We start from the raw sequence: 25,237 nt of genomic DNA, 5'->3' as shown, positions 1-25,237 counted from the left end.
CCACAAAGCTTAACATACAGTACTTTGCACCTAGTGCTTTGCATGCAATAAGTATTCAATGAATCATGCTGAATGGTTGAAGACTGGGAAAAAATTCCACATCCATTATCGCCTCCATTCTTTTCTCCTTTGAAAACTGTGAGGGCTAAATAGCTGCCTTTTTCTCTTTTTCTCTAGATATTAAGCAAACTGACCTTTACTTCAGCAATCTATTTATTGAGTGCTGAGGATTACAGAGCTGCTATGGTTCTGAATTGTTAGTAACTCTTTGATCTAAGTACTAAGTAAGGTACAGTTAAACCTCTACTGTTCTTTCGTTACTTCCCATTGTCACAGTGAACCCAGAGTCAGCTGAAACACCAACCTTACTGAGAGGAATCTCTCATGATCGCATTTTAAGCACTGTCCATTATTCAAGGCTAGAATCTATATCTTGACTGTATTTCATTATTTGTCATTAATTATTAACAATTATTCAATAAATTGTACATATTATTTCATTACTCATAAACATAAGCATTCATTATTTCATTACTCATAAACATAACTATTTTTCTAAAATGATTTCAGACAAAGCCTTAAATAATTTGTGTGTAGGCAGCAACTTTTTTAAAAAATTTACATTTTCTAAAATATGGCTAAATCTGGCCCACACAAATCTTTAAAAACCACATTTGATAAGCAAAAAGAAATTGGACAATAACTTAATGTATATATTCAGGGTTTCCCCATAAAATTAATCATGAAGCCAAAACAACCATTTAGAAAACAATTTTTAACCTCGCCTGTCCCTTTTTTAAAAGCATATTTGCATCTTATTCTTAATACACCACTCAACATTTTCACAAAAGAATCATATCCAGAGGGGAAAAAAACCTCTCCATATTGTATTCAGAAGAGAAAAATCATACTCAAAGCTTAGGCAAAATTGATTAATCTATTAAACAGACCTCTAGAGGTAGGAATCAGATGTTATGTTTCTCAGCAAGCATGGTTACAGGTCTTTTTTCTTGAAACTTACTATGGAAGTGTCACACAGTTCAGCCAGGCTGACAGGCACAAGAAAAGAGGTAGAAGGAGGAACCCATTGAGTGGTCAGATGATGGTAGGCTGTGAATCAACAGATGCCTGTGTATCAACCCTTTAGCCAAACTAGTTAGAAATAAAAATAGAGTGCAAATTCTAATGACCCTGTGCCTGGCATTAAACCAACTATTTTACATCAATGCTAACTATCAGGTTGTGAAGTAATTTTCTTATTCTCTTACTACAGATAAAGAAACAGAAGCTTTGAGAAGTTAAACAACCTGACCTGGGTCCCAAATCTAGTGAAGGGATATGTCCTAAACCAAAAGGGCTGTTTAACCACCACCCTATATATTAGTTAGCAGTCAAACTAACAGATCAGTTAGGAACAGAGCAAAGAGAAACTGTTATTCACTAAGGGATAAATCATGAATAGGAATATTTTAGATCTTAATTCTCATATGCAAGTCCTTGTTCAGCACCACAGGTCCAGGACCAACTCTGTCTTTAATTTGTGAAGATGTAAAGCATACTCAAAGGACATCAAATTTCTCTGCCATCTGAAGGGTTCTGACTGTAGGTCTCACCCTAATAGCTGAGATTTTATCATGTGCTTGGCAGCAAATCTGTACCTCGAACCTTAGCCCCCGGTCTAAACAGTTCCTAGTCTAAATAATCTGCCCAGAATCTCAATGTTGATCACTTTCAGGGCTGAAGTGCTGCCCTTGGACATTAGGATTAAGGCATGGTTCTTCCTCTAATAGAGCCATCCCTAAAGTACAACTGTCCAGATAAGTTTCCTTTTTACCGATTTGGCTTTTAGACCATTAACATTATTTATACTTCAACCTATCTAGGTCACAACATGTTGCTATCTATTAATAAACACTCTGATCATCTTCCATGGCTCTCAATTAAACAAGGACAGGCTTAGCCACACCCACTGGTGACAATAAGATACTCGTCTTATTGTTAATTTACTTAAACCATCTGGTCTACATGGGAAAAATGAAAATGCAGTCCCTCTTCTCTCACTAAAAGTTTAGTTATTGCTGGTTTAAAAGATAAGTTACTGCGCTAAAACAATTTTGCTAATTTTCTTGTTAGTCTCAAAGACATTTTACCATGGAGTGCCATCAAGGACCCCAGATGGGAATTTATTTTTTTTAGTTAAACCCCAAATATGATCTGGATGATTTTAATGTGTTCTAAGTAGAATGTGATTTTTTAAAACCCTCTACTCTTTACATTTTTAGTTTAGTTTTGGCTTGGCCTGTTTTTGTTGCTGCTATTGTTTTTGGTCAGTGGCAAGGGAGATGAGGGATCGGTAGAAAACTATTGAGAAATTATATCCTTTGATAAAATAACTTTGTGCTCAATAAGCAACAGAATGTGCTATTGTGGGCATTCCAGGACACGACTTGAAAACAAAGTAGCATCAAAGAGCATGAATATGTTCGTTCTAAAGACATGGTTAGACTATGCAAACCTTTTACATATTTCTTGGCCTAGCTCTGAAATTTATTCAGCTTAGAGAAGAATATAAATGCACAATGAATCAATCCTCTTGGGAAGTAATTCTGTCTCTCTGGTCAAAAATGTCTTGGATATTTTAAATCTTAGCATGATACTATAAAAATTGAGAAAGTAAGTGAGCACTGAATAGAAAAAATACCTAGTCTAAAATTAATCTTATGGCATATTTGAGCTGCCTCAGTTCTCAAATCCTTCCCACCACCATACTCACATTTTCACATCTCTAATGAAAGCAGTCAAAGTTCTGGTGATAAAGGCAAAAGGCTCTAATTGCCTTTATGGGAGCATTTCCGTGAGATGATGAAAAAAAATCACAAGTTATAACTTAAACTGGGATATTGTCTTTCATATGAAATACACAAAACTGCACATTTTTTTTAAAATGTGATAAAGGCAAGTAATAGGTGCAATTCTATCCAAGCACTCTGGTTACTAAAACTTAAATAAACTCATAAAAATATCACCTCAAAAACTCTAAGGAGTGGATTTTAATAGATTTCAGCTATTGAAAAATGTACCAGAACCATGTCACCTCACTCTCAGAAAAATAAGATGGAGTTCCAACACTCCTTGATGTAGATTCATAGCACTGCAAAGTGACAGCTGAAACTTAACTCCACAATGATTGGTGACTATCACAGATTCTTTCTGCAGCATGTACACTCTTACACACACACACACACACACACACACTCTCTCAGATCCCTGCTGTTTCATCCTTTTGGAAATGCTGTAACTAACATTGGTTCAAGATCCCCAAAGTTTAAATGATTATATTTATTGAGCACCTTCCAAGCGACAAACATTCTTGAGTTACATAAGGTATGTTTGATATTCCCAAGAATCTGTATGATGGTAACACTTATTTTCATTTTAAAAATATGGAAACCAGGGCACAAAATGAATAGCTTTGCCAAGATAATACATTTGCAATTTGAACCCACATGAATGATACTGATTATACCTGGAAATGAGTGGAAAATGAGTCGCCTGCATTATGTGCTTGCACTTCCAAAGCTGTCTGATTAGGAGCCTACCCAAAATTTCTGAGGACAAAAGCATCTTCCAGGAATCAGACTGAGAGTTCCAGTCCTCTTGAACTTGCACTTGATCTGTGAATGTCTGATCCTATCACACTCCCCGTCTTTGACCCAGATTATCAGTATTCGCCATACTGTCTCTTTGCTGAATTGGCACCCTGTTCACCTGCTGAATCAGGGTCTAGTAGAGTCCCTGTCATATAGTAGGTACTTGATAAATATTTATTCAATGACTCAAATAAATGAGTGCTATATGGCTAAACCCAGCTATGTGGAAGAGGGAGGGGCAGTGGAAGGAAAATGTTAACCCAATTCTGTATGTTATTCTTTGAAACTCAAATTAATTTTCATACTCTGTGAAGCCCTTCCTTAGCTACCAAGTAGTGTCACTCAGAATTCCCTTTGTTCCTTGTACACTCTTGTTCCATTATGATGCTAAGTTGCTTCAGTTGCGTCCAACTGTGTGTGACCCCATGGACTTCAGTCTACCAGGCTCCTCTGTCCATGGGATTTCCCAGGCAAGCCTACTGGAATCAGTTGCCATTTCCTTCTCCAGGGGATGTTCCCAACCCAGGTCTCTTACGTCTACCTGCATTGGCACGTGGGTTCTTTACCACTAGCCCCTCCTGGGAAACCCGTCATGCCATTATAGTGTTCACCATTCTCTGTCTCTCACTATACAGCAGGGTTCCTAGAGACCAGAACATAGTAGGATGCTCAACTACTGAATATTCATTGGAAGGACTGATGCTGAAGCTGCAGCTCCAATACTTTGGCCACCTGATGTGAAGAGCCAACTCATTGGGAAAGACCCTGATGCTGGAAAAGATAGAAGGCAGGAAGAGAAGGGGAAGACAGAGGACACGATGGTTGGATGGCATCACTGACTCAATGGACATGAGTTTGAGCAAGCTCCAGGAGATGGTGAGGAATAGGGAAGCCTACCGTGCTGCAGTCCATGGGATCACAAAGCGTAGGACACAACTATGCAACTGAACAACAATAACTACTGTTAAATGAATGGAAAATGATGATAGAAAGGGCTGTATTTCATCAGAGGCAGCAGCAATTGGTGAATTATCCAAGAGGTGGAATAAGCTTAGACCAGAGGGAGTCTAGGGAGCCATCTGGAACCTTAAGAATTAGAAAGTTTTTATAAAGCAGAGGACATTGATGTCAAATTTAGCACTGAAGACTAACAGACTGAGCATTAAGAAAAGAAAGAACAGGGGAGCAAGAACCATGCCTCACATATTCAGCTCTTAATCTCTAGGACTCAGCCCTGAGTCAGATACTTGCTAGCCACTCATGAAACGTTTATTAAATAAGTACCAAGTGAGTGCAGGGGACGACAGAGGATGAGATGGTTGGATGACATCACCAACTCAATGGACATGGGTTTTAGTAAACTCCAGGAGTTAGTGATGGAGAGGGAGGCCTGGCGTGCTGCAGTCTGTGAACTCTCAAAGAATCGGACATGACTGAGGGACTGGACTGAACTGAACTGAGTGCATGGTGACTGCTGTAATATCAGTGTCAGTGGAATTTGCAATATCAGAATCAGTGGATAAATAAAGGGATTTTGAACGAGAACAGATGGTGAAGCAAAGTATGTAGTCTCCCTCCTCCACTATGCCTAGAAAATCAATAAATATGTGTTGATTGACAGATTGGCATCTGCTTCTTTCTGAAGTGTGTATCTCTAAAAAATGACATTGACCAATTCTGAGCAATGATGTAGGCCATAGAGTTCCTAGGTAAAGGAATAAGAAGTCAGATTTACGATTTAGTCTAGTGTTTCCCAAGCATGTGGAAAGTATGACATAAATAAGAAATTATATCTCTATACAATATGTTAAAGCCAAAAGACAATGTTACTTACAGCTGGACACCGATAAGTCCTAGCTCACGAGATTAGACATCTCAGTCACTCCAATGGCTGAAGCAAATCTGTAAACTATTCTCATCATGCAAAGTTGGATTTGGTAAAAAGTTGTGGGAACTGCCAATCTTCCTCTACCATTTTATTTCCTCCTGTTCAGACATTATGGCTTCTCAAGTAGCTCAGGAGTAAAGAATCTGCCCGCAAAGCAAAAAATGAGGGTTCAATCCCTGGGTTGAGAAGATCCCCTAGAGAAGGAAATGGCAACCCACTCCAATATTCTTGCCTGGGAAATCCTACAGACAGAAGAGTCTGATGAGCTACAGTCTACGGGGTTGCAAAGAGTTGGACAGAATTTAGCTACAAAACAACAAAAACAAAAGACATTATATTAACTATAAATATTTCATTATACATCTCTAAAAGTTAGGAATTATTTTTTAAATGACCATAATACCATTATCACATCTTTTAAAATATAATTAATGATAATTTGTTAATATAATCAAATATATTCATATTTTCTATTTTTTTATAATTTGCTTGAATCAAGATCCTAACATAATCTAGACTTTGCAGTGTCACTGAAGTCTCTTTAGTCTATTCTTTTTTTATTTTTTCAGTTCTTTTTTAAAGGTAACTTTCTCCAAGACAATTTCTCCCCATAACCCAGAACATGCTGATTGAGTTCCTGTAGTGGGGTTTAACATATTTCTAGGCTGTATTTCCAGGAAATGAGTAATCAGATGGAGAACTTGTTATGATGTAGTTGTTACTGCTATTGGTGTTTTTACCTAATCTGATCATATTTTGGAATTCATACCTCATCAGCTAATTTTGCTACAAATACTTTCTACAGATTTGTGGCATTGCTATCCTACCTGCTTTGGGGCTTTTTTATGGTGAATTCAGGAAAATTTTAAAACTAGCTATTATCACTACTATCTATATTCTAAAAATATTTCTTAAAATTGACTTTATTTTTTAGGTTTCAAGAGATACTGCTTTAGTATTTTTTGAGTTTGAGAATGTTAATGACAATTCTCTTATCTCAGATTTCTTCTAACTTAAAGTAACATACAGATGCATATGAAAGAGAAACCATCATCAGGGATTCTTGGGGTTGACTTAAATTATTTTCATTATAATTTACCTTATATTTATATAACATTAAAAAGGAATGAAATCCTTTGCATTTTGCTCCAATATAGTCTTAAAAATAAAACAAATTTACAAAATAAATGAAAAGAAAACTGTCAGGGTTTAAGATACTCAATAACGATTAATTCCTCTCCCTCCCAAGGCAGGAACCAGTCCAGAGAAAGAGACAGACGGATGGAAATTGAAACATCATTTTTCATACTGATAAAGCACTAATAGTCTGGCTCAGTGTTAGGACAAGCATTCCCTGCTCAGCTCTTCCAAGTCTAAATCTCGGGATAACATACATGAAGAAAGTTAGGGTCTACTGAGCAGCCACAACCTATGATGAATCAATGCTTATTATCTTCCAACAAGGCAATCCACTCTACCTCTGTGGATAGAATGAGGGTTGGAATAAGATAGCAGGAATATTTCTTTAATGGTACATGTCTACACAGAAATAAGGAAAGTGGAGAAATTTCCTCTCACTGAAATTACAAAACAATTACCAATCAACTTAACCACATTAAGCTAACATGATATATAATGTTTTTCTAAAACTGAGTAAACTAGTAGAAAGTTCTATTTATCTACAGTATTTACATATTTTATGTCAATTACTACTGGTTTGATTACCATTGATTTAAGCATATTTTGATCATTAATTAATTTTCATAATTTCCCTTTTTTACTAGCAAACTCCTTTGGACAACCAATTGGTCATTTTATGTGACAAAGAACATAAATGCAACATCCATGTTTCTTAAATACAGCTTATGAAAATATCTTCACTGAATTGAACAGCATAAAGAAAGAATGTTGCAATCGTACAAAGATGGAATCTACCCATCACCCAACACATTCATATGCAAGATCAACATGGTATGGTACATATTCTTTTGTATTTGACATCTATATAATGTTATCCTGTGAAGATTCAATTCTCCCAATTCAAACAAAGGCAAAACTTTCACAGTAATTACTGTGATGTCAGTTGACTTTTACTTTGTTCCAACATAAATGATAAGTCAACAGAAAATGGGTATCCAGATAATTTAAATATTTTATATAAATTATTTTACATCATTGAATATAAAATCTAAACATTCTCCTTATATTTGTGGATAAAGGTTGTCAAGGTTCCAGGTTATCTGTAAATGTTTAGAAATACTGAGCAGAGAAGAGAGCACACAAATATCTGAGGTTAAATACATGGATGATAAAGTGTGGCAGTACAATAAGTGGTAAAACTCAAACAGTTTCAGAGAAAACTAAGCATTCACATACTACCAGAGGTGAACATGTCTAAAATGGGAGCAAAAGTCTCCCTCTTCTCATCTCTTTCAATAATGCTCTACTATGGAATGGGGATTGGTAGGTACTCGAAGGAAGGCTAACGAGAATCAAGACAGACACATGTACACAATCCACTGCAGAGTTATTGAGTCAGCCCAGTGGCATTGCACAGTTTAATCTGATCATGAGATGAGAAGTTTGCTCATTCTTTTACAGGATGAAATGGTTATCTTTTTGTCTGTAGATCACTGTGTGATTCTAAGGGACCACAGCTAAGTATCATGATGGCAAGAACATAGACTGTCTTCACAAATGTTCCAGATCAGAATTCAGAGTTTAACTGTATCTCCTGTCTCTCATTTCCTCCATTAAGAGATTGCTTGATCAACAAAGTTAGGACTGCAAGAGTGGTCCTTTGCCATTCTGTGGTAAATTCTCTGTCCTTCTGTTAACAAAATTGCTAGTCTTTTAAATATTAAAATGGTCAATCCTAATGTCTGATTTGCTAACCAGGTGATACAGGCACAAAAGAAAGAGAATTTTGTATACAAGCTGGTAAGAAGGGCCACATGTTTGTATGCGAGAAGGATGAAAACGCTACAGAAATAATCCTAAATGTTACAACTTCATGCTTTTGAACTTCTTATTCCTGTATTCCACATTTAATCAACACTGTCACATTTTATCCAAGATAATGAAATGTCCCATGTAAATGTAATCCCCAACATGCCATTAAGCTAATTTCAAAAATATCTGTGAAATCAATTACTTGGAACTAGTAGCCAGATAGACCTCACAGCCGCTTAGAAATTGAATAGACTTCCTAATTTTAAAAAAACTTAAAAATCATGTAGGTACAATGATATTATTAGAATTACTGTTCAGCTTCATGTGGATAAAATAGGTTTCTGTGGGTTGGCCTGTTCACCGCACCATTTATAACAAGGAGGTGGCAAAGGATAAACACTGATTATATAAATTCAAATGTTCACAGCTGGACTGAACTCAATTTTAACACATTCAAAGAGGTTATCGGTGACTACGAGTTCTGAAGCTTAAATTAAAGTTGCCATCTGAGAATGAAACCTACAGAAAGAAACTGCAAATAATGAATTAATTCTAAGCAGAAATAACACACTCCAAGAGGTATATACCTGATTTTATTTGGGCACTTTCAAGTCTATGCAAAATAACTAATGTACAAAGCCAGGAAAACATGTCTGAAAACAAAAGAATGCTCTACCCTGGATATGGGTATTGTGTAACTGCCCTCAGAAAGAGAAAGTTAAGTCTCAAAAAGGGGGGGAATCATAAGTCAGGTCCTGGCAAGTTTTCTGTAAAACTCAGCCAATGGAAAAGAAATACTGAGTGTGCAAGGCATGAATATCTGGGAACTAAAAAAACTGACTTCAAACATTCACTTACTCCACAAATACCTCTTGAGTATGTATGATGCTCTTAATGAAGTTTTAGGCAACAGAGACATTCTAGTGATGAAATCAGATCAAAATTACATTCTAGGCAGGTCAGAAAGAAAACAAACAAAAAAGCAATAAGATATTTGGCTATGTTGGATGATGATCAATTCTATTGAAAAAAAAAATAGAGAAAAGAAGGAGACTAACAGAGAGGTAGAAGGATATAATTCTAAACAGATTGATGTGCTTGTGAAGTTGATTCAGTCATGTCCAACTCTTTGCAACCCTATGGAATATAGCTTGCCAGTCTCCCCTGTCCATGGAATTCTCCAGGCAAGAATACTGGAATGAGTCACCATGCTCTCCTCCAGAGGATCTTCCCAACCCAGGCACCAAACCTGAGTCTCTTACATCTCCTGCATTGGCAGGCAAGTTCTCTACCACCAGCGCCACCTTCCCTGGTGGCTCCGATGGTAAAGAATCAGCCTGCAATGCAGGAGACCCAGGTTCGATGTCTGGGTCAGGAAGATTCCCTCAAGAAGGAACTGGTACCCACTCCAGTATTCTTGCCTGGAGAATTCCATAAACAGAGGAGCCTGACAGGCTATAGTCCATGAGGTCGAAAGAGTCAGACACAACTGAGTGACTAACAAATAAATTGATGAGGGAAATCCTAGCAGAGAAGGTGACTTCTTTAAATTGAAATATAGTTGCTTTAAAATGTTGTGTTGTTTTCTGCCGTACTGTGAAGTGAATCAGCTATATGTATGTATACATATATATATATATATATATATATTTCCTGTTGCTCTTGAACTTCCCTTCCCCTGCCTCCTCCCAGCCCTCCCATCTAGGTCATCGCAGAGCACCAAGCTGAGCTCCCTGTGTTACAGAGCTTGCAATTTTACAGATGTTAGTGTGTATATATCGATCCTAATATCCCAGTTCACTCCACCCTCCCCTTCTGCACTTGTGTCCACGTGTCTACTCTTTACTTCTGCATCTCTATTTCTGTTCTGCAAACAGGCTCATCTGTACCACTTTTCCAGATTCCTAGATTCCATACATGTGCCTTAATACACAATATCTGTTTTTCTCTTTCTGATTTAATTCACTCTATAAAACAGATTTTAGGTCCATCTAAGAAAGTGGCTTTGAATAAACACCTGCTGCTGGCAAAAGGAGAAATGTGTATACCAGATGCAAAAAGCAAAGAACAAGGAAAACAGATATGCTAAATCCTTGGAGTGAAAGCATGCCTGGTGTGTTTGAGGAATGGAAGGACACTGCTGTTTCTGGAATGCTTATACGATGGGAAAAAGAAGCAACTGAGGCTAGTCTATATAGGCCTTATAGACTATTCTCAGGAGTTTGGCTCTGACTCAGGATCAAACGGAAAATCATTGCAGAGGGTTAATATGATCTGACTTGAATTTTAACAGTATTACTTTGGTACTACATCAACATTAAATTGGGGAGAGGAGTATGTGCAGGTTACAAGAGAGAAAGTAGAAAAAACAGGGAGCTGTAAGAGTCTAGGCACAAAATAGTAACAACAAGCACCGTTAATGGTGACAAGCCCTGTGGTGATGGAAATAATAAGAGAGTGGATGATTCTGATGGTCGAACTGACAGAATTTCCTGAGAGATTAGGTGATACGCGAAAGAAAGCGAGATATCAAGGATGCCTCCAAGATATTTAGCATGACCTACTGCAAGGCAAGGCTGTAATTATCTGAGGTGGGGCAACTTGGGGAGAGCATACTTGTGAAACTGACCATATTCACAAGACTTTCTTGGCTGAAGCAAACAAACCCTTGAAAATATCCATTTCCCTATATGTTAATATTGATTCCATGCTCACCAGGAAAGCTTTCAATAGTTAATGCAATCCACCCAGCGGTATTAGGAAGTCAGTACCCAGGATAACAAATGTGTGCATTTTAGGTCCTAATAAAGCTTATTGTCTCCCTGGTGGCTCAGACAGTAAAGCGTCCGCCTGCCATGTGGGAGACCCAGGTTCGATCCCTGGTTTGGGAAGATCCGCTGGAGAAGGAAATGGCAACCCACTCCAGTAATCTTGCCTGGAAAATTCCATGGACTGAGGAGTCTGGTGGGCTACAGTCCATGTGGTCGCAAAGAGTCAGACACGACTGAGCAACTTCACTTTCACTTTCTTCACTTTAAAGAGGTTGTTCTATTTACTGCTGGTTTGAGAAGTCTGTAATCATTCTCATATTTGTTTCTCTACATATGTCTTATTTTTCTCTGGTTGCTTTTAGGTATGTATGATTATCATAGCCTTTGGAAAATTTAATTTTGATGTGTGTGCTTTGCTTGTGTTTATCCTATATAAATTAAACAAAATGAATTTATTATTAAAATCTTAACAACAACAAAAATTTGAAACCCAGATGGCTTCATTGAAGATTTCTGTCAAATATTTAAGCAGAACATAATACTAATGCAATAAAAACTCTTTAGATATTTGAATATGAGGAAATATTTCCAAAACATTTTATGAACCCAGCATAACTCAGATACCCTAGCTGGCCAGAGAAAATAAACAAGAAAACTACAGATCAATATCCTTCATGAATATAGACACAAAAAACTCAAAACATTTTTGGAAACACAATCCAGCCATATACAAAAAGGGGTATACACCATAACCAGGAAGGTTTTATCCCAGGAATGTAAGGCTAGTTTCACATTCAAAAATCAATCAATGTAATTCACCACATTAATAATATAAAATACATGGTATTATTTCAATAGATGCTGGAAAAAGCATTCCTGATTTAAAATGTTTTAAACCTCTCAGAAAACTAGCAACAGAAAATGAATCTATCAAAAACTCCTTCTAACATCACACTTAATGATTAAAGAATGAATGTTTACATTCTCAAAAGGGCTTGCACATAAACATTCAGAGTAGCTTCATTTATAATAGCTAATAGTTGGCAACAACTCAAATACTCATCATCAGGGAAGTGGCTAAATAATTTTTAGTGTATTGATATAATACTGTCAGCAGTAAAAGTGGAGGAACTAACGACATGTCAAACAACATGAATGAAACTCAGAAATATTTTGTTCAACAAGAGAGGCCACCCACAAAAGAGTATATAGTACATGATTCCATTTATACCAAACTTTAGAAAGAAGATTTAATCTTTGGTGAGAGAAAGCCTGTCGGTAGTTGCCTGAGGCTGAGAGTAGGGCGTGGGAAGTGACTGGAACTTGGCAAGAAGGACTCTGAGGGATAATGGAAAGTTCTACACATTAACTCTGGTTGATTTTTCACGGTTCTACACACTTTTAAAATTCATCACATTGTACATTAAAAGTGCGTCCATTTTACTGTTTAAAAATTACACCTCATAGTTGATTTGAAAATTAATGAGTTCCCAAAATTTGTTAATAATTTGGTCTCTGTTCATTCAATTTCAGTGAGGTTGTCCCCTTGAGCTTATTCAACTCTTATTATATGACAAAACTCTTATTAAATGAGTTTCCAGATGTTTAAAGCTAAGGACTTGGTACTGAATGATGATATTATATAGCTTCCCAGGTGGTACAGTGGCAAAGAATTCGACTGTCAATGTAGGAGACTCAGGTTCGACACCTGGGTCAGGAAGATCCCCTGGAGGAGGAAATGGCAACCCACTCTGGTATTCTTGCCTGGAGAATCCCGTGGACAGAGGAGCCTGGCGGGCTACAGTCCGAAGAGTCGGACCATGACTAAGCAGAGCACAGCATCGTACGAAAGAAGTTCCATTTTCGGGATTTCTGTTACTACTCTCTCTTTCTGAGTTTCCTATATGCTATAATTACATGAAAGGGAATGACAATAAAGCAGGGACAGGGAATGCAGCTGTGTCCCGCACGTACAGGCTACTGGGACCTGTGGAAAACCATGACACCTCAACAAGTCCCACACTCCAGAGATGTCCAATCCGCTACAGTCAGACAGTCACTGAGGGACACCCAGTAAGAAGAAGGCTAAGGAAGGGACCCATAGTTGACAAAATAACAGTTTTTAAACAAAATCCTAATTCGAATTCTCTCCTGGTTAAAAACAATGTCCTCATTTGTTTTTCTTGAGTCACTAAGCCATGTCTAAAACTTTTATGATCGCAAGAACTGTAGCCCACCAGACTCCTCTGTCCATGGCATTCTCCAGACAAGAATACTGGAGTGAGTTGCCATTTCCTTCTCTAGGGGATCTTCCTGACCCAGGGATCGAAGCCGCATCTCCTGCACTGCAGGCAGATTCTTTGCTGCTGAGCCACCAGGGAAACCGAATGTCTTCATTACTCTCCCTAAATTAAATTAAATTGAAGCTCTTCAACCTAGCATTCAAGATTGTCAACAATGTAACCCAAATAGTTCTCCTTTCTACAACTTACCTCCCTATGCCACAACCAAACTGGATGATTAATATTGCTTTGTGCCCAACCATGTCCTATACTTTCTCACCTGAAGGTCCATTCTCTTTCTAAAATCTCACCATCTTCCCATTTGTTAAAATATAATTTAGCAAATATTTAAATATTCAACCAAGTCTCTTGATGCTTGCAATCTGTCCCTAGAAGCTTTGAAGAGTGCAGAGTTCATAGAGATAAGCCAGTCTCTCCTTGTCCTGTGTGTCTAAGTAAGAGGCTCCCAGAGACTTGATCAGGAAGAGCAAGTCCTGACATCCATCCTGGCTGAATGGAGCAAGGAATGGGCAGGCTAGCTTGAGGGTTGCCACAGAGTTGAGCAAGATGACAGGGAACACGGTCCCCAAAGTTACAGGGATAGGTGATCATACAGCCTGACACCTTTTCCTGGAAAAGAGATTTCTGAAGCCAGAAAGCCCACTGAAGTGGCCAGGGTAGCAAAGCTTAAAGACACTATAGTACACTGCATTTTGAAGAACTAGAAGGGAACCCTCTATTCTCTAAGCTCATCAGAAGCACTGGAGAGGACCTTGAGGGTTCTCGTGGATTTTTCTGATGGGATACACATCCACAGAAGCGAGATGTAGAACTCAAGATAAGACTTCCTCAGTTTAAAAGGGTCCTCAAGGATAAAAGGAACAAACATAAAGTACCAAAGAAAGACCACATGCACAGCACTGGTATAGACATCCCTGCGAACTAATGGGCTACCAGGATCAGCCAGATCCAAGATGGACTACAATGAGCGCAAAGGCACTTCCTGGCATCACCAAAACAAAACCAGCTACAACATAAGATCTCGGCCTTCATGCATTCTGCCCACCCTTCCCCAAACCAAAAGAGCTCAACCTTAGAATAAAAACTGGAGAAGGCTTCTCTGAAACAGCTGTGCCTCACCCCTACAATAAAGTAAGGGTTACAGCTCCAGTCTTCAGTATAGAAGGTGGGCGCTTTGATCAGATATGAGAGTGGAGTTTTAAACTAGACTGAACTAAGTCAAATAACTGAAAATGAATAGAAAGCTACAGAATTTATTCAAGATACTGTTGCTGCTGCTACTGCTGCTGCTGCTAAGTCGCTTCAGTCGTGTCCGACTCTGTGCGACCCCATAGATGGCAGCCCACCAGGCTCCCCCGTCCCTGGGATTCTCCAGGCAAGAACAATGGAGTGGGTTGCCATTTCCTTCTCCAATGCATAAAAGTGAAAAGTGAAAGTGAAGTCACTCAGTCGTATCTGACTTCGCGATCCTATGGACTATAGCCTACCAGGCTCCTCCGTCCACGGGATTTTCCAGGCAAGAGTCCTGGAGTGGGCTGCGAATGCCTTCTCCGAAGATACTGTTAAGGGATGCTAACAGGGATTTCACATAGCATGGTTAAATATTTAGACTTGGAAAAATAAAAGTATTTTATATTTATACTGCAATAAACTTATATGCTTTAACAAATCATTTGCAAGTGTTGACAACTGTGGAAGGAAGTATGTCATATAAATTCACTTCTGAAAACTGCCAAAGATACTATGTTGGAGGTTCTGTTGGATGCCAAGATATTTATTATCCAGATCAGGAGAAATTGTTTCAGTACAAATAGAAAACAGTTTGTCATGTCAGAGAAACACAGAACACAGAAATGATAGGTGGAGAGGTCCCTTAGTTAGACGGGGGCTTGAGCAGAACTCTCCATTGCAGTTGCAAATTCAACAACTGGGATTGTCCAAGCGTATGGTTATCACTGTGTATGTCAAACTACAACCCACTGAAGTGATACAAACTTAAGAACAACTACTCCAAAACAGAGCTGCTTTACACATCACTTTCACCTCAGAATTCTTTAACAGTTCTATAATGAAAACAACAACTGGTCCATTCTTCTGCTTATGAATCTGGAAAGCTGTCCAGCTGGTCACACCATTGTTTTTGAGATATTTTTTAGGGACCCCCCTGGCAGTTCAGTGGTTACGACTCTGCTGTCACCGCATGGGTTTCATGCTTGGTCGGGGAACTTGGATCCCATTCATGCCACACGGTGCAGCGAAAAACAAATTCTTGTTGCAGTATAGTTGATTTACAATGTTTCTAGTGTATAGCAAAGTGATTCAGCTTTCTATATATAATACACACACACACACACACACACACACATATATATATACACACACACATTTTTTCAGATTCTTTTCATTATATATTGTTACAAGATACTGAATATAGTTCCCTGTGCTACAGAGTAGGTCCTTGTTTATCTATTTTATATATGGTAGTGTGTATCAGTTAATCCTAAATTCCCAATTTATCCTTCCTTTCCCGCTTTACCCTTTGGTAACCATAAGTTTGTCTTCTACATCTATGAGTATGTATCATATTTTAAATTTCACATATAAGTGATATTATGTGATATCTGTCTCTCTGGATGACTTATTTATATGATAATTTTTAGGTCCATCCATGTTGTTGCAAATGGAATTATTTATTTTTGTGGCTAAGTAATATTCCATTATATATATATATATATTCACATTATATATATATTCACATTATATATATAAATAACACATTATACATGATGTGAATATATAAAATTAAATATATATAAATATGTATGAATATTAAAAATGAGATATATATAAATATATATAAAGTGAGAAGGAAATACCAACCAGCATTCTTGCCTGGGAAATCCCATGGACAAAGGAGCCTGACAGGCTACAGTCCATGCAGTCACAAGAGCTGGAAACAACTTAGCAACTAAACCACCACCACTATACACATCTTCTTTCTGACTTTGGAGCCAAGAAGCAGCAAGATAGGATGTCCTGGGTCTTCCCTCTGCTTCTTTTTTATTTTCCTTTTTCAGTTGCTGTTCTTTCAAAGAATATGGTCAAATGGAAAATAACTATATGTTTTTAACTACATGTTAAAAAAAAAGCAGGCTTTTCGATTTGATTACTAAGAGGTCTTGAAACAAAACTCCTGTGATAAAAGAGATTATAAGAAACCCAAATTAGTTTTTGTTTTGTTTCAGTTTTTTTGAATTTCAAATTCAAAACAAAATGAGTTTGCAAACCATCTTCAGCTGCCAGTTAATGGTAAACCAGTTTAACTGGAAAGCTTCCATTTATCTAAAAGAACACAACAATCTCCAAGTTTCCAGCTCTGAGAATACATTTCTTCAGTAACCTATCACCAAGGCAATTCTGAACACATTCCCATGTGCCCAACTTTTATGCCTCTTCAAAAAAATATTTGTGCTTGGATTGCCTGGCTAAATTGTAAGCTACTTGAAAGCATAGAAAAAATTTTCTTTCTCAATTTTGTTAGTTCCTGCAGCGCCCCTCCAGCACCAGTACATTCATTAGTATCCAATAAATGTTCTTATGCTATCGACTGCTTTTGCCTTCTTGTCCACAAGGCCTAAATCCACATTTATAAAGCAATTTATGAATGTCAGATGTCAGGTGTTTCAGATGTACCAAGCATTATGATTATATATTGAAGACACAGATAAGAAATGTTTGAGGTACATGCAGTTTGATGGTACTTTGTTTCCCTCAAGATGAAACAGAAAGTAAAAACCAGGAAAAAATAAACTCAACTACCTGAAACAAACAAACAAATCTAACTAAGTCATCTGCTCATATAAACCTTTTATGGCAACTTTGTTACCAGAATTATCTATAATTGTCTTATTCCCACTATGTCACACTCTAGAAACAAGCAAGTAATATTCAATTTTACCATGCAAACATATGCAGAGATACGACATTTTTAGAATAATTATATTTAACTGAAAGAAAATTTTAGATGACTGCTTTCAAAAATATATATCTTTATCCTTTAAAAATGTGGGAGAATGATGTTTGAGTACAAAACTTCTTATTTGCAAATGTAAGGGGGAAAAAAGCAGCTTGGAAAAAATATATTCTATCTTTAAACATCTAGTGACTTAAAAATAATCTAACAAAGTGATTAAATGCACTTTCTTATGAAATCTTAGCCTTATTTTTTTAAGATGATAAAGTCAAATTTAGATATACTAGCAGACAATGCCCCAAGTCAGATAGTCAGATAGCTAGGAAGTAAAAAAGCTGAAAGTCCAAAACACAGCTTATGTTTTTAACTGTTAACACAGGGTGCCTCTCGTGGCCACCTATGACTTTAGTGGTGGGAAACTGTCGTGGGCACTCTAAATAACTGTACGTTGGAAAGGAAAGTTCAGTTTCCCACTTAACTTCCCAGGTGGCACTAGTGGTAAAGAATCATGCAGGACATGTGGGTCTCCTGCGTCTTCTGCATCTCAGGCAGATTCTTTACCACTGAGATCCTAGGAATCTAATCATCTCCCCAACAATCACGCACTTTCACACACCCACACCTAGAACATTCACCGCCCTCTGTCTGGGACACCTTCCTCCACCTTCCTCAGCCCCCTTGTGCAGCCCCCATGCATCCTACTAGATGCTACCCATTTTCTGAGGATGCCCATGTGAAGGCCTCTTCAATGTACCTATGTACTTTGAATACGACTCTAATTCCTATACGGGTGTAGGATTCCCATGTAGGAATTGGGGTATTTAGCTCCAAAAAGTGAAGCCAAATAATGGAGGAGAAACCACCAAATTAATCTTTTTAAATACCTTCCCTAAGGATTCTCCTGGGACAGTCTTAAGGGAATGAGTATGTTTCTGAGTACAGAAACACACATAACCTTTTGACTGTCAGCTATGTGAGGGCACAGGTTATTCTTATCTGCCTCTGTTCTCATTATTTTGCATAATGTTTAGCATGGAGTGAGTTGTTGAAAGACCGCATATTATTTTTTAGTGCATATTTTTGTGCCTGATATATAGTCAGTGCTCAATAACTTTGCCTTGCATGAATGCATTAATACAATGGGTTAAACTTTGGAAATATCTCCTTAATACCTCAGTTAGAATAAATAATGTTTCACTTATAGCCAGTATAGTCTTAAATATAGCTTCCCTGCAATTTTTCATAATGTAACATTCATCTGCAAGACTACACTGAAATGAAAGCTTAGCTTCATATAGTCTTTGGGTTTTAAGTCTGAGTTCTTCAATAATGGTATGTGCTGTGTGCTCAGTCGTGTCCGACTTTCTGCAAGACCATGAAGCCCACCAGGCTCCTCTGTCCATGGGATTTCCCAGGCAAGAATACTGCAGAACACTTTACTATTTCCTTTTGCTACAACAATTCAAAATACACGCTAGTAAAGTGATGCTTAAAATTCTCCAAGCCAGGCTTCAGCAATACATGAACCATGAACTTCCAGTTGTTCAAGCTGGTTCTAGAAAAGGCAGAGGAACCAGAGATCAATTGCCAACATCCCCTGGATCACTGAAAAAGCAAGAGACTTCCAGAAAAAACATCTATTTCTGCTTTATTGACTACACCAAAGCCTTTGACTCTGTGGATCACAAGAAACTGTGGAAAATTCTGAAAGAGATGGGAATACCAGACCACCTGACCTGCCTCTTGAGAAACCTGTATGCAGGTCAGGAAGCAACAGTAAGAACTGGACATGGAACAACAAACTGGTTCCAAATAGGAAAAGGAGTACATCAAGGCTGTATATTGTCACCCTGTTTATTTAACTTATATGCAGTGTACATCATGAGAAACGCTGGGCTGGGGGAAGCACAAGCTGGAATCAAGATTGCTTTGAGAAATATCAATAACCTCAGATATGCAGAAGACACCACCCTTATGCCAGAAAGTGAAGAACTAAAGAGCCTCTTGATGAAAGTAAAAGAGGAGAGTGAAAAAGTTGGCTTAAAGCTCAACATTCAGAAAACGAAGATCATGGCATCTGGTCCCATCACTTCATGGCAAATAGATGGGGAAACAGTGGAAACAGTGGCTGACTTTATTTTTCTGGGCTCCAAAATCACTGCAGATGGTGACTGCAGCCATGAAATTAAAAGACACTTACTCCTTGGAAGGAAAGTTTAATGACCAACCTAGACGGCATATTAAAAAGCAAAGACATTCCTTTGCCAACAGAGGTACATCTATTCAAGGCTATGGTTTTTCCAGTGGTCATATATGGATGTGATAGTTGAACTATAAAGAAAGCTGAGTGCCGAAGAATTGATGCTTTTGAACTGTGGTGTTGGAGAAGACTCTTGAGAGTCCCTTGGACTGCAAAGAGATCCAACCAGTCCATCTTAAAGGAGATCAGTCCTGGGTGTTCATTGGAAGGACTGATGAAGCTGAAACTCCAATTGTTTGGCCACCTGATATGAAGAACTGACTCATTGGAAAAGACCCTGATGCTGGGAAAGATTGAGGGCAGGAGGAGAAGGGGACGACAGAGGATGAGATGGTTGGATGGCATCACCAACTCAATGGACATGCATTTGGGTAGACTCCGGGAGTTGGTGATGGACAGGGAGGTCTGGTGTTCTGCAGTTTATGATTTCGCAAAGAGTCGGACACAACTGAGTGACTGAACTGAACTGAACTGATGTGCTAAGTTGTTTCAGTCGTGCCCAACTCTTTGCGACCCCATGGACTGTAGCCTGCTAGGCTTCTCTGTCCATGCGATTCTCCAGGCAAGGATACTGGAATGGGTTGTCATTTCCTTCTCCAGGGATTCTTCCCAACCCAGGGACTGAACCCATGTCTCTTATGTCTCCTGCATTGTCAGGCAGGTTCTTTACCACTAGCACTACCTGGGAAGCTAAAATATATAATGTTTATCAATAAATGTTCATTTGTACTTAATGGGCTAATTATTCAATTAAGGGAGGAAATCGAGAACAACACAAAATAGGATTTTTCTTGTACAATATCAAGCTAAATTTTTTCTTTCCTAATTTTAATCTACTGAACAAAATTTTTGCATGTTACATTAAAGACTATTTTTTAAAGTAAAATAAACTTTAGAACAATTTAGACCAGAAATTAAACTTGGATGGTAGAAAGATAAATTAGGTGTAGACTCCTGAGAGTCTGTTGAAGTTATTCTCCAGGTAAAATATATTCTCAAATATCAACATATCTTTTATACCATATAAAGTCATTCAAGGTCTCCCTTAAGGTCATTCGTGCTTCAGATTAAAAAACTTTCTTTGACCCTCATGTTAGAGATGAAAATTCTCAGGTTCAAAGATTGTAGGCATTTGCCCAAGATCACAAAGGTATCTTACCCTCAGACTCCTGCTCTTTCCACTATACTAAGTGTTAAAAACAAATAGAAATGTTTAATACTGTCAATGCTTAAATGCAATGCTATTATTTGAATACTGTCAAATAATTTGCATCCTAGCAAGTTCAAGAGATCCTACACCTGTGTTTTCTTCCATTTACAAAATTTCTGAGAAGAACAAACATGACACAGCTTAGTGAGTCCAAAATCTTGGTTTCTCACTCTGGCAACAAAAATGTGATGCAATGCAACTAGCAGATATTGACTGCTTTTGTATGTGCTGAACTTTGTGCTAGGTGCTAAAAGCAGAGATAAATAATATACATACAAGAGACAAAGCTAGTCAGTTCATCTGTCCTTGGAGACAGGAAGTGTGTCTAATTCATCTGATGCCCAGCACAGGATGTGGTAACTAATGAGCACTCCTAAGGTTTTTGCTGAAAATAATAGAAGATGTGGCCCATGCCCTTAAATGGCTCATAATTTCTTGAAAAATTTTTTCCTTGTTATTTCTGTTCTCCTAGACTGAATCATCAATCTGTTGCCTTTAAAAATAATTTTAGTATCATTAATGTTAATCATAATATTCAAAAATTCTAAAGACAATCCAACTTAACTTTTAAGAGGTTATAATAACTATTCATTTTAAACAATCAAGATAATGTTTTTAATAGCCTAAGAAAATCATTCTTTTAAAATCCAATTAGTTACTACTTTTTACATCAAGATTAAAAAGCATAACTACATGTTTCTTTTTAAAAAACTTTTATTCTTTTAAATTAATTATTTTGAAGTATGCTACACGGAATATAGGACTTCCCTTGTGTCTCAGACGGTAAAGCGTCTGCCTATGACGTGGGAGACCCAGATTCAATCCCTGGGTGGGGAAGATCTCCTGGAGAAGGAAAAGGCAACCCACTCCAGTATTCTTGCCTGGCAAATCCAATGGACAGAGGAGCCTGGTGGGCTACAGTTCATGGGGTTGCAAAGAGTCAGACACGACTGAGCAACTTCACTTTCACAGAATATAGCTTCTTTGCTTACAACTTTTTCATTCTTTCCATATAAATATATACATATATATATTTAAGCCACAATCCTTACCATATTTACTGATGAATAATTAACTAATAGAACTGTTCTTTTTTTTCTTGTGAATAGAATCATTTGCTTCTTTTTCAAGGCAATTCTGCTGTTAGTATATACACACACTACTGATTTTTGTATGTTAATTTTGTACCCTGCAACTTTAGTGAATTCATTGGTTATATCTAACAGTTTTTTGATAGACTTGTTAAGAGTATCTAAATATACAATGTCATCAGCAAATAGAAACAATGTTACTTCTTTATTTCCAATTCTGATGCCTTGAATTTCTTTCTATTTCCTGAGTGTTAGACTATTTACTAACTGAATTTAGTAAATATGATGACATGATTATATTTCACAGTTTAACTTTTTTTTTTTCTTGGTAGCATGGCTTCAGGGTGTTAGTTCCCTGACCAGGAATCGAACTCAGGCAATTGGACAGCCAGGGAACGCCCCAATTTAGTTCTTTATTAACTCTGATAGTTACCTTTTTTTGCTTAATGTTTTATAACATATACATACATTACCTTTGTTTGCTTCTTTTTCTGCTATATTTTAAATCACAAAAAAATATGCATGTAACAAACAAACTTAGACATAATCTGGGAAAGTTGAAGGTAAAAAGTATGAGATTTTTTAAAAATTTATTGATCTAACTGGAGGCTAATTACTTTACAATATTGTAATGGCTTTTGCCTCCCTGCAACCCCCTCCCACCTCCCTTCCCATCCCATCCCTCAGGGTTGTCCCAGAGCACTGGCTTTCAGTGCCCTGTCTTATGCATCAAACTTGGACTGGCAATCTATTTCGCATATGGTAATATACATGTTTCAATGCTATTCTCTCAAATCATCCCACCCTCACCTTCTCCCATAGAGTCCAAAAGTCTGTTCTTTATATCTGTGTCTCTTTTGCTGTCTCACATATAGGGTCATCGTTACCATCTTTCCAAATTCCATATATATTCATTAATATAGTGTATTGGTGTTTTTCTTTCTGACCGACTTCAAAAGTATGAGATTTTAACTTCAGCTATTTTAGTTATGTACAAATCCCAAGTAAAAGGGTTAGTTGCTTAGTTGTGTCCAACTCTTTGTGACCCCATGGACTGAAGCCTGCCAGGCTCTTCTGTCCATTGGATTCTCCAGGCAAGAATACTGGAGTGAGTAGCCATTCACTTCTCTAGGGGATCTTTCCAACCCAGGGATCAAACTCAGGTCTTCTGCATTGCAGGCAGATTCTCTTCTGTCTGAGACACCAAGGAAGCCCTCCAAATCCCAAAAGAAAGAGCAATATTTCTTATCTTACATATGCCTACTACACAAGCTACTAGTTACAACTAGTCTTCAGAAATAAACTATTTTCCCTAGTACAATTATTTTAAGCTCATCACTCAACACAATGAAATCATTAAAAGCATTTATTAGCTATAAGGTCTTTTTTGGTTGCACAAAACATTTGCTTGCACTGGTCATTTTCAAGTAACAGAAACCCAAGAGGTTATAAATCAGTAGGAATGATTAACATTAGAAGAGTTTTTTTAAAAAACAAACAAACAAACAAACAAACAAACAAGGAAAAACAGATTTTTTTTCTGCCCTTCTTATTAAAAGAAAAAGAAAGTAAAGGAACGAATACAGTTAGAGTATTCTGGTATTTTCCAGTCATCTCCCAGGGCTAGACCAATCACTAGCATGTTATGCTCCAACAATAAAGAAATGGAAAAGAAAAAAATGCAGTGATCTAGAGGAAGAAGAAAGAATCAGTGGGTTCGAACTGTAAATTATGCAAACAAAATTATTTCTAAATTAGAAACCTTATTAAATCTTAAAAGTATGGATTTCTGCTATAGCTTTTATTTCCAGATAATCTCTAATGTTATCCTCTGCTATCAGAAGCTAATTACATTTCTTGTCATTATGAACATTTATTTAATAATCTAGAAAATTATAGTAGCAATCTGCAAAAGAGCAAAAGTATTGGTTAAATATCTTTTCTGTCAAGAAAGAAAGTGTCAATTCCTAGGCATTTTAAATACAAATTACATATAGAGTCTTCACTGGCTAAAGATACACTTCTAATTTATGCATATATCATTTAGTTATGAAACTAAAAAAAAAGCATTTCATTTCTATAATGATGTTTTACATCCAAATGAGTTCCCAGGTGGCTCAATGGTCAAGGAGCCGTAAGAGATGTGGGTTCGGTCCGCAGGTCAGGAAGACCTCCTGAAGGAAGGCACAGCAACCAACTCCAGTATTCTTTCCTGGAGAATCCCATGGACAGAGGGGCCTGATGGTTGGACATGACTGAAGCAACTTAGCTAGCACGCACGCAGGGTATCTATCACCATACAGCTTATGACAAAAACTTGGCTGACTGTTATATTCAACTTACAAAAGTATATAATGCACCTTTTTAACAACTGAACTCTTTAATATTTTGAGCAAATTATACTTAGAAAATACAGTGGAGATCTTTTTTAAAAAGAAGCATTTTCACTGAATTCTGGGATCCTCTTTTTGAATAAGCACTTTTGTCTGCTTCAAGCCCTATACAGACTCTAAATAAAGCCAATGTTCTCTCTTATAAGAGAGAACACAGATTGGATAGTCAGGCACATTTCTTTACTTCCCTCAAGCTCCACGCCCTTTCTCTTTACCACAGATAACCTTTAGGCATCATGGTCTAAAATACACAGCAAGAGAAAAATAACCTTTTGGATGATGATAATGATAGAGATGGAGATGGAGAAAGAGCATAGAGATAGAAATATGAGTTGGAAACAAAAACTGAAAGAAAACAGGATAACTGTCTAGGTTATTCAGTGTGAGCACAGAACGTCAGAGCGGTAAGAAGCCTTAGTGATCACGCTGGCTAACCATTTCGTTTATACCTAAGAACAATGAGACTCAGGGAGGTGAACTGCTTAGCAGGATTACTGGCTCCTGAACAACAGAATGCAGCCTCTGTTGGCTACCCAACCATCGAACATTATCAGTATCACAGGAAAATGGCTATTCAACAATATCAAAGGAATACAAGGACCAAGCAAATAACCTGATGGAACAGGGCAGACCAGATAAGGACCTCAAAATGCTGAGACATGGTAGGGAAGGTGATGAGCTGGAGAGTGCATGACCCATCTAAAGACAGCAAAACCACTGTGCTGGACAAAGAGTTCATTCAGGTT

General features: G+C 37.5%; 1 protein-coding gene and 1 non-coding gene across 2 annotated transcripts in view; one reads left to right on the top strand and one right to left on the bottom strand.

The window, feature by feature from the left end:
• PDE4B (phosphodiesterase 4B) overlaps window positions 1-25,237 on the bottom strand; it is a 663,597-nt gene that overhangs the window by 577,060 nt on the left and 61,300 nt on the right. The window lies entirely within an intron of this gene.
• TRNAG-GCC (transfer RNA glycine (anticodon GCC)) lies at window positions 11,310-11,381 on the top strand. The gene has a single exon. It is a non-coding gene; the product is annotated as a tRNA-Gly (tRNA).

Source organism: Ovis canadensis, chromosome 1, assembly GCF_042477335.2.
Source record: "Ovis canadensis isolate MfBH-ARS-UI-01 breed Bighorn chromosome 1, ARS-UI_OviCan_v2, whole genome shotgun sequence".
NCBI lineage: Eukaryota > Metazoa > Chordata > Mammalia > Artiodactyla > Bovidae > Ovis > Ovis canadensis.
This window is presented reverse-complemented; position numbering and strand designations above follow the sequence as displayed.